General features: G+C 50.3%; 1 long non-coding RNA gene across 1 annotated transcript in view; it reads right to left on the bottom strand.

Moving 5' to 3' along the window:
• Nucleotides 1-2,837: 2,837 nt before the first annotated feature.
• LOC119966846 overlaps nt 2,838-16,541 on the bottom strand; it is a 92,289-nt gene continuing 78,585 nt past the window's right edge. Inside the window, exon 3 of the long non-coding RNA XR_005460858.1 lies at nt 2,838-2,999. This is a non-coding gene — a long non-coding RNA (uncharacterized LOC119966846). The remainder of the gene's footprint in view (nt 3,000-16,541) is intronic.

Genomic DNA, 16,541 nt, shown 5'->3' with positions numbered 1-16,541 from the left:
GTGAAACATGGTTCTATACTACAGCAGGGGTTTTCTGCAAATCATGAACAACATGTCTGCTTGGAAAATATTGAAATTTATTTTTCTTTCATAGCTTAAAGCTAAGCGATGGTAATGCTGCAAAATAAAGCACGCCTTATTTTAGTCCTCCAGTGTCAGCATCAAATCAACCCAGTTTTAAATGCGGCATTATTAGGTGAAGTCCCAATGTCAGAGATAACACCCCGTGGTGCTTTTATTACATTTTCCACCCCAGCTTGTGTCCTTTGTGAGTCGGAGTGCCAATTAAAAATTAACGTTTCACTTATTTACCCAGCCAGGACACCAGCTTAACATGTGACACTCCAGCGATGTTGCAATTGACAAATTAGCTGATTTCAGGAAATGACAAATTACAAAAAAAATAGCGTGGAGGGATTGGAAAACAGCAACCTGATTTGTAGATATTAAATCTACTGTGAATTGTTTATAGATTGCTAAATGTGTTAACTTGCGGACAATATGTTTTGCGAAACATTGTAAAAATGGCACGATATGCATCATGTAAATGAGCGGAGACCTTGGTGTCCGCATTCAAAATTCCTTAAAGGCACAGGGCAAGTTTCTAAGGTGGTTAAATGAAACCACATTGATGGGTCTAAAATAGAGGAATCAATTATGAAAAGAAAAGATATTCAGCCTGAGCTGGAGTATTGTGGGCAGATCTGGTCACTGCACTCATCTGGAAAGATATAGGCCTGTAACTTCCTGTATGTTTTGCAACTTAACAATGGACCACCGCATATCCGCAGTGAGACGATCCGAACTTTTGGGCGCATGGGCATGTACGCTGAAAAGGTGCAGTGTTCAAACTCCTGGAAAGCTGTAATTCCTGAGCTGGACCTGCTGAATGAAAAATCCAGGGACTGCGCTGACTTGGTATATTTGTCCCGGTGTTAAAGAAAGATAAATATTTTTTTAAACTTTGAATTGTCATGAGGCTGTTAATTCCATTAAAAGGGTACTTTGCTGTGTGAAGTGAGTTTGGTGTCACAGAAAGCAAAAGAATGATTTAGAACTTTGCTTTATCAAGAGGATGCTATTCCATTAAAGGAACTATAATGGATAGAATGCAGTGAACACTCTCTAACGGGTCTGATTGTCCACACAAGGTACTCCATGTTACTGATCACGGGTTCTGTGGGTCCTTGCGTGGCTGATGAGCCCGATCCTAGAGCCGCATCTTCAATCACTCACTTGGCAGGAGTTTCCAAAAGGTGGCACCTGCCCTTGGAACCTAGTCAGGTATTCCTTTCTCAGGCTCTTTTTCCAAGCCTCATTCTGCCGTAAGAAGCTCTGGAAGAATTGTGTCCCTTCATTCAGGAGATTCCTCCAAGAAGGTCTCTTCTGCGCATTGACGTCCATGTTCCAATTCGAGGTAAGCCTACAAGGTGTCTTTGAAGAGCTTCCTTTGTCCTCCTCTTGTTTGGGATCCTTCTTTAAGCTGGGTGAAGATTTGCTTTGGCAGTTGCTAATCTGACATCCTGAGCATATGGATGGCCCAGCGGAGTTGGTTTTGGATGATCATGGCTTCGATAATGGTGCCATTGACTCCATCACAGATACTAATGTTAGCGCGCCTGTCCTCCCAGCTGATTCAGAGCTAAAGTACGTTTGAATTTTGCAATGTATTTTAAGCTGTAGTATTTCCAAGTCTCCCTGATGTAATGTTCATCCGTACAAACCTCAGCGAATACTTCAAATGCTTGAACAAAGTTTAATGCCTCAGTTGACATAGGTAAGCTAATGTGAACAGTGATAGGTATTGCATGATCCAGTGCAGATTCAAAATCTGTAGTCAGGTTATATCTTCACCTGGTGAGGAATGAATCAATTACCCACCCCTAAGAATGTATAAGGTAAAGGACATCACAAAATCATGTTAGAGGAGATGCCAGGAATGCTTCAACAGCTGCTACTTTCAGGCTTTGAACTTGGAACATGAACAATTTATATCTCAAAACCCTCCCCTCCCTCCTTCCCTTCTTCCTTCCCTCCCCTCTCCCATCACTTGCTTCCCCTTTACAAATAGACGGAATTGTTGTGTTTATGTGGAAGAATATATTTTATTGATTGTTGTGTTTAGGTGATAAAATATATGTTATTGCAAGAAATATGTTAAAGTTGAGGTAATTTTCTGTCATTGTTCAGCTGATAACATTTAATGTTAACTCGTTTCAAAGTTTTGTATTCATAAAATTATTTTTGTTAATAAATGATTTCCATTAAACTTTACAAGCTTCTACAAATATCTCACTGAAACATGAGAATACAACATTTAATTATGAGATAATTATAAATGAATAAGATAATTGAAGTAAACATTGCAGAAACATAATAACACGGGTAACACGGTAGGACACTAGTTTGCATTGCTGCCTCACAACACCAGGGACCCTTGTTCACTTTGGACCTTGGGTGACTGTGTGGTGTTTGCACATTCTCCCCATGGGTTTTCTAGAACCATAGAATTCCTACAGTGCAGAAGGAGGCCATTTGGCCCACAGAGTCACCCTATCTAGACCCACTCCCCCATCCTACCCCCGGAGCCTAACTTGTACATCCCTAGATACTCAGGAGCAGCTTAGCATGGCCAATCCACCTAACTGTGAAAGGAAACCAGAGCACCCAAAGGAAACCCACGCAGACAGGGGGGAGAACATGCCAAGTCACCCAAGGCCGGAATTGAACCCGGGTCTTGGCACTTTGAGGTAGCAGTTCTACCCACTGTGCCACCGTGCCACTGCTGTTTCCTCTGGGTGCTTTGGTTTCCTCCCACAGTCCAAAGGTATGCACGTTAGGTGGATTGGCCATGCTAAATTATCCCTTAGTGTCCACAGGTTGGGTGGGGTTACGGGGTAGTGCAAGGACGTGGGCCTTGGTAGGGTGTTCTTTCGTGGCGTCAGTGCGGACTCCATGGGCTGAACGACTTCCATCTGCGTTGCAGTGATTCTGTGATTCTGTAAACACAAATCAGAAAAAAATCCGATGTTACACGGATAGTGTCAGCAAAAGCCCCTGGGGAACTTTTAAAATCTTATGACTATAATCTAAACTAAAACATACAAACACTTTGAAGTATGCCACATGTAAAGTTATATAATAAATATAATGCAGATTTAAATAGTTTCACAGATTTAAAACATATAACCAGACCTATATTGGCTTATAAATAATCACCTTTAATCACAACATTTTTTAAATTACATTAAAAGAACCAATAACAATATCAATGCCTGTACAAAAGAATGAGTGAAAAAACTGTTAAAAAACTTCTACATACCTTTAAAACACTTGTTAAAAAGTTGTTTTCAATGTAAGTCTACAGTTTAAATGGCGGCCCTCAACCTGGCCCTATCATAAGGGGGCGGGGCCGCACTCCCCCTGTGTCACGTTGGACCCTGCACAGACAGTCCCGCTGAAGGCCCAAGCTGCGGAATGGAAAGGAAGGTTCATCGCGATATCTAAGCGCAGGCAAGTGTGCATTTTCCCTTTTAGAACCGGCAACCTGTAGCCTCCCCCCTGCCAGCCAGAAGCAATGGACCATCGATGCCTTAGAATAGGTACAGTAAGAAGTCTTACAACACCAGGTTAAAGTCCAACAGGTTTGTTTCAAACACGAGCTTTCGGAGCACGGCTCCTTCTTCAGGTGAATGGAAAGGCTTGTTCCAGAAATGTTTATATAGACACAGTCAGAGATGCCCGGAATGCGAGCACCTGCAGGCAATCAAATCATCAAAGATGCAGAGAGAGAGGTAACTCCAGGTTAAAGAGGTGTGAATTGTCCCAAGCCAGTTCAGTCGGTAGGCCTCTGCAAGTCCAGGCTTGTTGGTGGGGGCCGAATGTAATGCGACATGAATCCCAGATCCCGGTTGAGTCCGCATTCATGCGTGCGGAACTTAGCTATAAGTTTTTGCTCAGCAATTTTGCGTTGTCGCGTCTCCTGAAGGCCTCCTTGTAGAATGCTGACCCGGAGATCAGAGGCTGAATGTCCTTGACTGCTGAAGTGTTCCCCAACTGGAAGGGAACAGTCCTGCCTGTTGATAGTCGCACGATGCCCGTTTATTCGTTGTCGCAGTGTCTGCATGGTCTCGCCAATGTACCACGCTTCGGGACATCCTTTCCTGCAGCGTATGAACGCTGCAGGAAAGGATGTCCCGAAGCGTGGTACATTGGCGAGACCATGCAGACACTGCGACAACGAATAAACGGGCATCGTGCGACTATCAACAGGCAGGACTGTTCCCTTCCAGTTGGGGAACACTTCAGCAGTCAAGGACATTCAGCCTCTGATCTCCGGGTCAGCATTCTACAAGGAGGCCTTCAGGAGACGCGACAACGCAAAATTGCTGAGCAAAAACTTATAGCTAAGTTCCGCACGCATGAATGCGGACTCAACCGGGATCTGGGATTCATGTCGCATTACATTCGGCCCCCACCAACAAGCCTGGACTTGCAGAGGCCTACCGACTGAACTGGCTTGGGACAATTCACACCTCTTTAACCTGGAGTTACCTCTCTCTCTGCATCTTTGATGATTTGATTGCCTGCAGGTGCTCGCATTCCGGGCATCTCTGACTGTGTCTATATAAACATTTCTGGAACAAGCCTTTCCATTCACCTGAAGAAGGAGCTGTGCTCCGAAAGCTCGTGTTTGAAACAAACCTGTTGGACTTTAACCTGGTGTTGTAAGACTTCTTACTGTGCTCACCCCAGTCCAACGCCGGCATCTCCACATCATTTAGAATAGGTACAGAGGAGGTTTTGCAGGATGTTGTCAGGAAGAAGGCAGTTTAGTTATGAGAAGTTGAAAAAGGTCAAACTGTTCTGCTTCGAACAGATAAGACGCAAAGGTGACCGAAGAGAGGTTTTCAAAATGAAGAGAGGTTTTGATAAAGTAAATAGGAGTAAGAATTTTCCATCTGGAGAGAGTGGGTCAATAAGCAGAGGTCATGGAGAAGTCATTGGCCAAAGATCTAGATAGAGGTAAGAAACATTTTATGTTATTCAGTGGGTTGGATCTGGAATGCTCCACCTAAAGCTGGAAGAGGAAGATGATTCCACCAATACTTTTGAAAGGGGTTGGACAGGTAGTTCAGGCTGCAGAAATTGCTGCGTTAAGGACAAAAAAAGTAGTAATGCTCTTTCAAAGAGCCAACACTGACATGACAGGCTGAATGACCTCTTTCATTTCGATGATTCTAATCCACATTCAGGACAGAGTAAAATCTAACACCATCGGCAGTATTAGTGTGAACCTGACTCATTTTCATTTGAAAGTTTAAGTTGATGGGGAAGAGTACAGAGTAAGCTGTGCCTGGTTAAAATTGGAAGGAAGAAAGCTAGCAAAGTCAGATGTTGGGTCTGAGACAAATCACTTTCACTGTCAGAATCCAGCAGTCTTTCGAAAAGCAATCGGCCGGATTCTCTGTTCCTGTGACTTCCAAGTGTTGATGCTGGGGCAGGATTTGTGGAGTTCCACAACAGCAAAACTGCACCACACCTGGATCGTATCAGCGACCAGCAAGGGGTTACCACTGGCACCACATGGAACACAATCAGGGGCTGTTTAGCACAGGGCTAAATCGCTGGCTTTGAAAGTAGACCAAGCAGGCCAGCAGCACAGTTCGATTCCCATAACAGCCTCCCCGAACAGGCGCCGGAATGTGGCGACTAGGGGCTTTTCACAGTAACTTCATTGAAGCCTACTCGTGACAATAAGTGATTTTCATTTTCACAATCAATTCCAATGAGTAACGGTGCCTGATTTGCCGGTTTTACGATTGACACTCTGGAGGCTGACAAGCTGCAACAGCACATACACACACTTCACTCCCCACAGACACCATCCCAGCCAACAAGATGGCAGCAAGATACGCAGCCCCTCGGATTCGAGCTCGGGACCTCCTGGATGCCATGGAGGAGAGGCAGGCCACCCTCTACCCCAGCCCGGGAAGGAGGCTTCCAGCTGCCGCAATTGGCAGAAGTGGTGAGCGCCAACAGTAACATCTTCCAGACCAGCCAGCAGTGCTGTAAAAAACTGCCTGTCCTCCTCAGGCCGGCCAGGATGAGTAGGCAGCACTGTGCCCCTAGCACCAACCCCTATCCCACAGACGCATAACTCTACCCCTCCCTCCACCCGGTGGGTGACCGAACCCGGCCAGCACCCATACAGGCCACCATGGCTGGGTGCCCTGGCCACTGAGGACACACACCTGCGGGCTGCATGAGTTCAATTGTCTAACATTATCGTTTCCTATCCCGCCCCCCCCCCCCCTCCCCCAAATGGGAGAAGGCCACCCATAACTACCGGAGCAGGAGAAACTGGAGGGGAACCTCAGACCTGTATCCCCCTCACTGTGGCAGAGCAGTGGGCACTAGACTAGTAGTTGGCAGTCCTGAAGATAGGGAAGTTGTCGGGGTGGAGAATGGCCACGGGTGAGGAAGTGAGACCCCGCTTAGTTGCTGTTCCCCGTGCCACATGTGTCAACACACCCCCCAACACCACCCTCACCCCCACACTCCCGCTCCCAACACCACCCTCACCCCCACACCCCCGCTATCACTTCCAACCCCACACCACTCCCACCCTCACTCCTACACTTTACTCACACCCACCCACACACCACACTCACCCCTCACTCTCCCCCGGCCTCCGGTCTAATCATGAATCCTGTCTTGTGTCTTGCAGGAGCTGGTGATGGGTCGTCTTCATCTGGTGTCCCCTGCCCCTAGCTACAGCCAGTGCCACAAAATGAGCCCCCCCCCCCACCGTGTGCTGAGCAGCAATGCTGACACTGACACGGAGGGGAGCCATATACATGACATCCAGGACACCCCGGAGCTCGAGTCCGAGCAGGACACTAATTTCCCGTCACAACTGTCTCCAACACCCTCTACCGTCCCAGAGACACTCACCTCGCTTGGGGACTTTAGTGAAGAGGCTCCTGGGACACTCTCTGATTGCACCATACAGCTGCTCAGGTACATCATGTGGAGGTAGAAACCTCAGAGGGGGAGGAAGGTCGGAGGGTAGGCGGACCCCAGGGACGAGCTGTCGTCCAGATGGTGTTCGGACTTCTGGAACGGACAGTCCCATCGATTGTGGAGATGCAGCCACAGAGCCATGGACAGCATGAGGGGATGTCGGCGCGCATCCAGCAGGTGCAGTTGGAGGAGTCCAACCACGTGCAGGAGCAGGAGGTGGTATCGACATTGCATGCCACCTAGGCCAACATCGCATGGGTGGCGTCCACGGTGGAAGCCTTGGGGGCATGGATTTTGCCTGTGGGTCTACATGTCCAAGGCCTGGAGTGTGCAGTGCAGGTGCTGGCTGAGGCCCAGGACAGGTCTGCCCTCTCTCAGACAGCCATGTACCAGAGCCACCCGGACATTCCAGCGATGCTCCTGAGCGTGGCCCAGTCACAGCGGGCCATGGGTGGGAATGTTGAGATGAGAGTGCGCATCCAGGACTGGCACTGCCAGGCGGCGGTGGAACCTCATGAGATAGTTCCGCTCGCGGGTTATCAGGGACCCCGAGGGAGGAGGTGGTGATGGGGCCCATGCTGGTGACTCCTCCGCATCCACGCACACACGGTGTGATGGAATGGCCAGCTTGCATGCAGGGATCATCCAGGTGGACGGTGGAAATTGCGATTTCCGTACTTCTGGCCAGTCCTCTCCCCTAGTCGGTGAGACTGGAGGCGATCAGAACATCCCATGTGGTTGGCCTTGGCGCACATGTCGTGTGGCCTCCCTTGCCTGCCCGGACCCCATGTCCTGCCCATCCGCGCCCTCCCCCACATCCTCAGAGGAGGAGGACTGTTGTTTGTCCTCCTCCTTCAGCACTTCACCCCTCTGCTGCGCAATGTTGAGGTGGACGCAGCAGGCAACCACGATGAGGGCAGCTTTCTCAGCGTCATACTGGAGGGGCCCTCCAGAGTGGTCCAGGCACCTGCAACGTATCTTCAGGATGCCAAAGCACCACTCAATCGCTCACCTGGTCACTGCATGGGCATCACTGTAACGTCAGTCTCTGGTCTCTGGATAGGTGCCATCAGCCATGACCACAGTGGGTAGCCCCTGTCACCCAGGAGCCAACCCCCCAGCCAGAGTGGGCATAAGGAATTGTCGAGTGTGTCAAGATGAAGGCTTCATTCACACAGCCCGGATATCTGGCACAGAGGTGAATGATGTGCAGTTGATGGTTACATATCAGCTGCCCGGGAATCGTGCTGGGCTCGGTCCACATTGAAATGGATGTATTGTGCCAACTGGGCATACAGGGCTTCCATGACAACGCGGATGCACCTGTGCGCCAAGCTCTGTGAGATCCCGGACAGGTCCCCACTCAGCGCCTGGGAGGGTCCAGTTGAAGTTGAGGTTGACTGTCACTTTGACAGCCACCAGGAGTGGATGTCCTCCCCCATACCCCCGTCGGTACCAGGTGCCCTTTGATCTGGCAGATATGTCTCACTGTCCCCCTGCTCAGCCGGAGTCTTTCACGGTATGCCTGGTCTGGCGGTCTTCAAATGACAGGCACTGCCGGTACATGTCAGGCCTCAATGCGGCGCCTCCTTTGCACCTCCTCCTCGGCCTGTTGGGTGGCCGGCTCTCCATCCTGAGCGGCTGCCCCCTCTTCTGCCACTGCAGGGTCCGCTGCTGCACACTCCGCAACTGCAGCTATTCGCCCTCTTTAAGCAATTCATTAGCACGGTAATTCATAAGCAGCACGGTAGCATGGTGGTTAGCATAAATGCTTCACAGCTCCAGGGTCCCAGGTTCGATTCCCGGCTGGGTCACTGTCTGTGTGGAGTCTGCACGTCCTCCCCGTGTGTGCGTGGGTTTCCTCCGGGTACTCCGGTTTCCTCCCACAGTCCAAAGATGTGCGGGTTAGGTGGATTGGCCATGCTAAATTGCCCGTAGTGTCCTAAAAAGTAAGGTTGGGGGGGGGGGGGGGTTGTTGGGTTACAGGTATAGGGTGGATACGTGAGTTTGAGTAGGGTGATCATTGCTCGGCACAACATCGAGGGCCGAAGGGCCTGTTCTGTGCAGTACTGTTCTATATTCTAATTCCAGCTCATACAGCCGCAGGGCATCCCCCTATGCTGAGGTGACTAGGAGGAAGGCCACCCTTGCTGGCTGAATTCCAATATCCATTGCCTGCAGGGGGTGAAAGGCTGACGTGTTAGCATGGTGCATATCCCTGTCCCCTGGTGCCCCCCATTCACATGTAGACCTTGCTCCCACATAACACCCCCCCCCCCCCCCCCATCCCCGCACCTCTGAGCACGTTGGAGGCCAGAACTGTCTGGGCCTCTGGCCCTGACTCCTTTCCCACTGCCAGGGGAACCGTTACGGCACTCTGCCCGTGTCAATGTTATGCTCTGCGGACCAAATCTGGAGCCCCCTCTGTGGGGGGTGGGGGGGGGGGGCTACAGTGGCCATTGGGTGGCCTGTCTAATGCCCCATCGGTAGGTGATGGTTGATTGGCAGGGTATGGGGTGCAGACTGTGGTGGTGTTGTGCTGCCCACACTAGTCCCTATCCCCGTAACCCAGTAACTCCAGCTAACCTTTTGTTTGGACACTAAGGGCAATTTACCATGACCAATTCATCTTTGGACTGTGGGAGGAAACCGGAGCACCCGGAGGAAACCCATGCAGACACGGGGAGAACATGCAGACTCTGTACAGACAGTGACCCAGCAGGGAATCTAACCTGGGACCCGAGAGCTGTGAAGCAACTGTGCGAACTACTGTGCTACCGTGCAGCCCCTATACCAGATCATGCCCGCTAATGATACACCAATAGCGTTTACTGTACGTGTGGAGTGGAATGCCTTGAAGCCACTGTCAAGGCAACTGGGAATTGCAATTTGGTGTGAAACCGTGCCCTCCATGATTTCCGCGTCGGAACCGATTCTCTGCATTTCCTGATTCCGCCGCCGGCCAAAGGAGAATCCCTCCTGTGATTTTTCAAGTTTAAGTGTCTGTGTAATATTTCCTTCAGTGTTCTGCATTCTGAATTGCAAGAATGATGCAATCACGGATGTTTCATTTCTTTTCTGGAAAAGATTTTCCCCTAGCATTTGCATACTTCAAATTCTCCTCTAATCACTCTAATACAGAGCCATATAATTACAGTAGTTGGTTCGTCTGCATTTCAAATTGACAAAGCCCTTGCGACTCACTTATTTAGCTGCTGTCAGGTATTGCATATCTGAAAAATTCTAAATACTTTCTTGGCACTTGCATTTTGTTACAATCTCCTGAGATTCATAAAATAGATTTATCTGGATACACCAGCGAGCTGGTAGCAATTTGTTACACTTTCATAAGAAACTACAACAATATTAGAGGAAGTTTGCTACTTATGTTGTTTATCATAATCTACTTGCTGAAAAGATAATTACATGCTTTACTGAGCCACAGCAGTTTGCTTCGATCCCTCATTTTATTCCAAGAGCAGTTGCCAATTTCCTGGGGAAACAATTTCTGCCCCTGACTTTTTCATTAACTTGGTCTCCCGATAGTAATCTCAATCACTTCTAAAAGGTTACCTTCAAACTCATTTTGGATTAGCATTAATTTTACCATTTAGCAGCTTAACACTAGAGTAGTTTGAGTAGTATTGTTATGAGTTGGCAAACCTTGGGTGTTGATTTAGCACATTGCTAAGTGGTTCATGTTACCAAATGAAAAGCACGTACTGAGTCCATTTAGTTGATGTGGAGAGGGTGGTATCTAACTTGGTTTAGAATATGCTGCATATTCCAAATAGGATTGGAGGAAAATTTACTCGGACAATATGTCACATTCAGACCAGCGCTGATCAATTGAACAGAATAGATAGTGTCAGCTTAGGTCTGATAGCATGGCTTCTGCTCTGATTTAAGGAGCCACAGGGCTTTTGGATGGGGACTGGGAAGAAAGATGAAGTGAGCAATACAACAAAGGAAACTGAAGAGAAGGCCTTTGCAGATAGAGACGTAATGGGAATTGGAATGTTCCATGTAGATCTTCCTAACGAGGCTCATTACAGAGGGTTGAACTTTCTTTGTAGTTAATGACAGAAACTGGAGGTTCATTTTAAAGGGACTGTCAGTTACCGCAACTATTACCCTTGGTGGTGACATGTCATTGTCCTTTGCCTTTTGATCCCGAATGGTCCGATGAGTTGATGACAAAGAAACCACCAATCTTTAGATTGAATCAAAACTAATTTATTGGATAACGATTAATTAAATGAAGTTCGCACACACTACTGAACTATAACTAGTAATAAAGTAATATTGAATCTGTCCAGCAATAATCTATAATCTAGTAGTCACTAATGATATCCTCGTGTTAACTCCCTCTAATCTAATCTACTCCTCATGCTGTTCTCAGGCTTTCTCCTTCACTAACTACCCAGCATTCCCTGAGGTCTGATTCATATAGGGGCAGCAGGGTAGCATGGTGGTTAGCATAAATGCTTCACAGCTCCAGGGTCCCAGGTTCGATTCCCGGCTGGGTCACTGTCTGTGTGGAGTCTGCACGTCCTCCCCCTGTGTGCGTGGGTTTCCTCCGGGTGCTCCGGTTTCCTCCCACAGTCCAAAGATGTGCGGGTTAGGTGGATTGGCCATGCTAAATTGCCCGTAGTTGTCCTAATAAAAGTAAGGTTAAGTGGGGGGTTGTTGGGTTACGGGAATAGGGTGGATACGTGGGTTTGAGTAGGGTGATCATGGCTCGGCGCAACATTGAGGGCCGAAGGGCCTGTGCTGTACTGTTCTATGTTCTATATACAGAGAAATGGTGGTGCCCTCTAGTGTTTGAATTACACAGAAATGTAATAATTAACCCTTCACTAGCTTGCCTAGATACATATCATTACACGGCCAAGTGAAGTTTGTGTGAGGGGTGAGAATGGTGAGTCACGATGCTGGCAGTCAGCACTAGTTCACTGGCTTCCACGAGTACTTGGCCTGCACCATCGCAGGGAGGACGAAGTATGTGATGACTACATAAACATGGATTGCAGCATTTTGTTTGTTCTTCAAACTGAGTTCCAAGAAGAAGGCACCAGCAGCAATCACGGAAAATAAATTATGCCTCTGGGGCAGGGCAAGTGGCATTTAAGCACCAGCATGTTAAATCTGTGTGTATGTTTGTAACCTCTGCAATTGCGTCACTATAATGGTGTCTTATAAGTTATCAATCTTCAGAAATACAACTCATGGGGCACCATATGTTGTTTAAAAAAAAGAATACCAACCACATGCATGCCCGCACAGACAGATCTGGTAGTACATCGGCCCGGTGTCCAGTGGGGCAGAATGTCACCTCCTGACATCAGCACACTATCTCAGCACCATCTCGTCCTAATGTGAGCGCACTGTCCCAGTACTGCCTCCTCCTGATGTCAGCCTTCAGTGCCAAGACCAAATTTCTTATTATAAACGGCAGAGTCTTTGCACCAGAAGAGGTGAGAAAGAGCAGGCCACATGCCTGGCATGTACAGTGACGTCATGCAATCCGTGCTTTGCCGCAAAATTCTGAAGGAGGATTTTCCTCCACTTTGTCGGTGTTAGCAAGCAAGCATGAGGAGTGTGTGAAGAGCTGAAGATAGGGTCAGTTTGTAATAAGGAAGAGAGGGCCAGAGACACAAAGAAGCTAGAGTTTGACAACTGAATCTGCTGGAGAAAGCTTCTCAGGAGATTCCACGGCAGGACCAATCAGTGCTGGTGTGCGGGGTCCAAGGTCTCTGATGAACAACCCATTGAGAAGCTGAAATCGGAAACAAAGCAGTATAAAGATGATTTCTTCAGGTATGGCTTTATTACTTGTGGCAATGCAAATCAGAATGCAAAACCCAGGGGCGGTATCCCCCCCCCCCCCCCCCCCCCATACACTGGGTGGGAGAATCGCCGAGGTGCCGCGAGAATCGCGCAATGCCGCCCCGACCCCCGCACGCGATTCTCCCATCCCCCCGAAACCAGCGCCGCATGAATCGCGTCGGGCCGCTTAAAGAAGCCGAGCCGCCTCTCCGACACGACAGGGTCCCGCTGGCGCCGTCCACCCCTGGTCGCTGCCGACGGGAACTCTGCGGAAATGCTGAGGGAGCGGCCTCCGAAGGGGTCTGGCCCGCGATCGGGGCCCACCGACCGGCGGGACGGCCTCTACCCACCCCGGGCCTACGTTCCGACCTGGCCGGTCCCTGAAAACCCACGCCATATTGTGTCGGGACTGGCGTGCGTAAGCAGGCGCAGGATTGAGCTGCCCCAACTGCGCATGCGGGGTTGACACGGCGCCCATTTGGCGCCACGTAGGGATGCTGGAGTGGCATGAACCATTCCAGTGCCGTGCAGGCCCCCTGTGGGGGCCAGAATAGGTCGTGCCGGGCCCTGTTCGCGGGCACTTGGTCCACGGAGCAGAGAATCGCCCCCCATGTGTGTTATGTGCAGGGAAGTACTGGCAAGTGAAAGATTAAACCCTCAAAACTGGAAAAGCATTTGAAGACTAAACATAGCAAGTTCGAGGACAAACCTTTTGATTTTTTCAAAGGATTCAGTGGGAAATTAAATAATCAGCTGACGCCCTCAGCAGAAATGTAACACTGAATGATACATCAAAAGAGTTTGTGAGAACCAAGCAGGCTCACCTGTTGCATTAAAGGTAAGCAAAAAAGTGAGTCGCAAAGTTTGGTCAGCGTGGGTCACGAAGGATGGTCGGTTGGTTAAAAATGCGTTGCAGACCAAAATGTTGGAAAAACATTGGTGAAATGAGAGAAGCACTAATTGCCGCAATGGGTGAGACTACCTGGGTGATCCCCGAAAGCTAATCCGGCAAGACCGTGGCCGGTATCTATCGGCAATTAGTGCCAGAAATGGTGCCCCATGGGCTTCACGGTGGAAATGCCTGGACTGTGCCTGGCAGCTCCTTGCTAACAAGGGCGAGCAGCTTATAAACTCCCTCCGAGCACACTCCAGACAGCACACAGGTGAAACCTGCTCCACACTTCGGGGATGCTGATCTGGCCAGGCTGCTGGACACCATGGAGACGAGAGTGGACACCCTGTTCCCCAAAGGAGTCGGACGATCAGCCGCAGAGCCACCAATGGCGCCTGGGAGGCAGTGGCAGTGGCCGTCAGTTTGGGCAGTGTGCCCAGGAGGACCTCAGTCCAGTGCAGAAAGAAGACCAATGACCTCCACCTGGCTGCATGGGTAGGTTGACACATTGGTCCCTGGCATTGGTTCAGCCTGCCACCGCCTAACCTCCCCTACCACTCCACCCAATGAGACAGTAGCTGGCACCTCACATCATGCCCCCCTCCAGACAACAGCCACGCCTCTGTGCCATACACCCTGGAACTCACTAGGACAACCCACCCATGCCCAGCAGTGATGCCCACACATGCCACCTGCCATAGACCCCCCCCCCCCCCCCCCCCGATGCATCAAGCATGCTGCTCACAATGCCCTCTCTTTGTTCCCGCAGGAAAAGTTAGCACATAATTGACGGGAAAGGGCCCAGATAGGCAGCAGGGTGCCGGACATCAGAGTCGTCACTCCCTGTGGGGAACGGGCCCTGGAGATCGCGGGGTTGACCGAGGTTGGAGCAGTCACAGACAGTGAAGTTGGCCGGTGATGCAGAGGTGAGGATCCATTGCCCCTTCACCCTATCTCAAGTTCATGTCAGGCAAAAATGACCCTTCCCTTTCACTGACCACATGTCCATTCTCTCGCAGGATCTCCATCGGATGGGTCCGTGCCATCTGGGGTCGCCGCCACCCCTGCCTTCCAAGAGAACACCTCGGAGGAGAGCTCAGAGGATGCCACCATTGGTGCATCACAGCTGTCACCACCACCCTCTACCAATGTAGAGATGTACACCTCGGTGGGCGAAATTAGTGGACAGACTTCAGGGGTACAATCTGGTGAGTGCCACACAGTTGCTGAAGCACATCAGGTGGAGGCAGGAACATCCAAATGGGTCATCTATCAGAGATCTGCTGGATCCCAGGACTCAGCTGGGTCCCGGACAGATGCCGAGCCTCTGGACAAGGTTATCACCGAGCTGATGGAGATGCCAGGACGCAGCCATGAGATTCAGGAAGGATATCAGCGACACTCCGGCAAGTGCACAGCCAATTGGAGGAGTCCAAAAGGCTATGGGCACAGGAGATGGCGGCGACGATGCGTGGCACCGAGGCCAACACTGCTAGGGTGATGACCACAGGGAAAGCCTGGAGCACGATGTCAGTGCCATGGCTGGTGGTGTCCAAGGTGTGAATCAGTCAGTGCCGACCATGACTGAGGGCCTTGACAGCATGTACCAGTCACGGGGGATGTGTCCCATATGCAGGTGGACATTTCTGAGGCACTGCAGAGCATGTCACAGTCGGATATTGGCGGGGCACTGCAGAGCGTCACCCCATCACTGAGGAGCATTAGTTAGGACATCAACACCATGGTGCAGACAATGGGGAGCCAGCAGAGCCGGAAGATGCAGGGGCCTCCGGAACTCACTCCCATGGAGTCACCCAGGACCCCACATGCACCATCCAGGAGGAGGGAGTGCCGGAGGCCGACCCGGAGCGTTTTGGCAACGTAGGTCTCCAGTTCTTCCGAGTCTCCCCCGTCTTACCTCGGTGCGTCTCAATGTTAGCTGGCAGAATAGAGTGGGACGCTTGTACATCTTGGGCTGTTGCTGGCTTCCCCCGTTGGGCCACTCCACGGCCTGCTGGGTGGCCGGGTCTTCAGGGTGTGCCGCCTTGATGCTGCTGCTGCCTCTTCCAGCCTCTGGCTGCCTGGGCTGCCACCAGCACTGCGAGGGCAGCCTCTGCGGGGTCGACAACTCCATCCATATTATTATATCTGTAAGGAATTGGAGAGATGGCTTCCACCCTGGGACCGTCAAATCCCCCAGGCCTCCCCCACCCTTATGTGTCCCGTCTTCTCTCAGAGTGCCCTCCGGTGAGCCTCTTGTGCTGGGTGGTCCCACCCAGGCACCTGCAACCGCGGCCACAGCACCCATTAGGGGGACTGAGCTGAGGCACCTTCCCCTGCTCCACACACTCACCCTCTGGTCGCAAGAGTACTCGAATGCTGAAAGCCAGGACTAGAGTGTATGATTGTTGGCTGTTGCCTCTGCGGTGATGACATTCCCGTGATTCAGGGAAGGTGTCCATGCCTCACCGTTTGATTGGAATGCTAGGCAATAAAACTCATCTGACACGTGTCACGTTTACCCACAGGAATGTTTTCTTTGATAAACAGTCAACAATATCTTTATATAGAGCGGCATGTGGCACAGTGGTTAGCACTGCTGCCTACGACACTGAGGAGCCAGGTTCAAATCCCGGCCTTGGGTCACTGTCCGCGTGGAGTTTGCACATTCTCCCTGTGTCTGCGTGCTTTCACCCCCACAATCCAAAAGATGGTATGTGGATTGGCCATGCTAAATTGCCCCATCGTTGGAAAAATGAATTGGGTACTCAAATTATTAAAAAAAACAATAACT

This window comes from Scyliorhinus canicula, chromosome 6, assembly GCF_902713615.1.
Source record: "Scyliorhinus canicula chromosome 6, sScyCan1.1, whole genome shotgun sequence".
In the NCBI taxonomy this organism is placed as follows: domain Eukaryota; kingdom Metazoa; phylum Chordata; class Chondrichthyes; order Carcharhiniformes; family Scyliorhinidae; genus Scyliorhinus; species Scyliorhinus canicula.
Note: the sequence above shows the minus strand (reverse complement) of the source record. Positions and strands in the feature narration are given on the sequence as shown.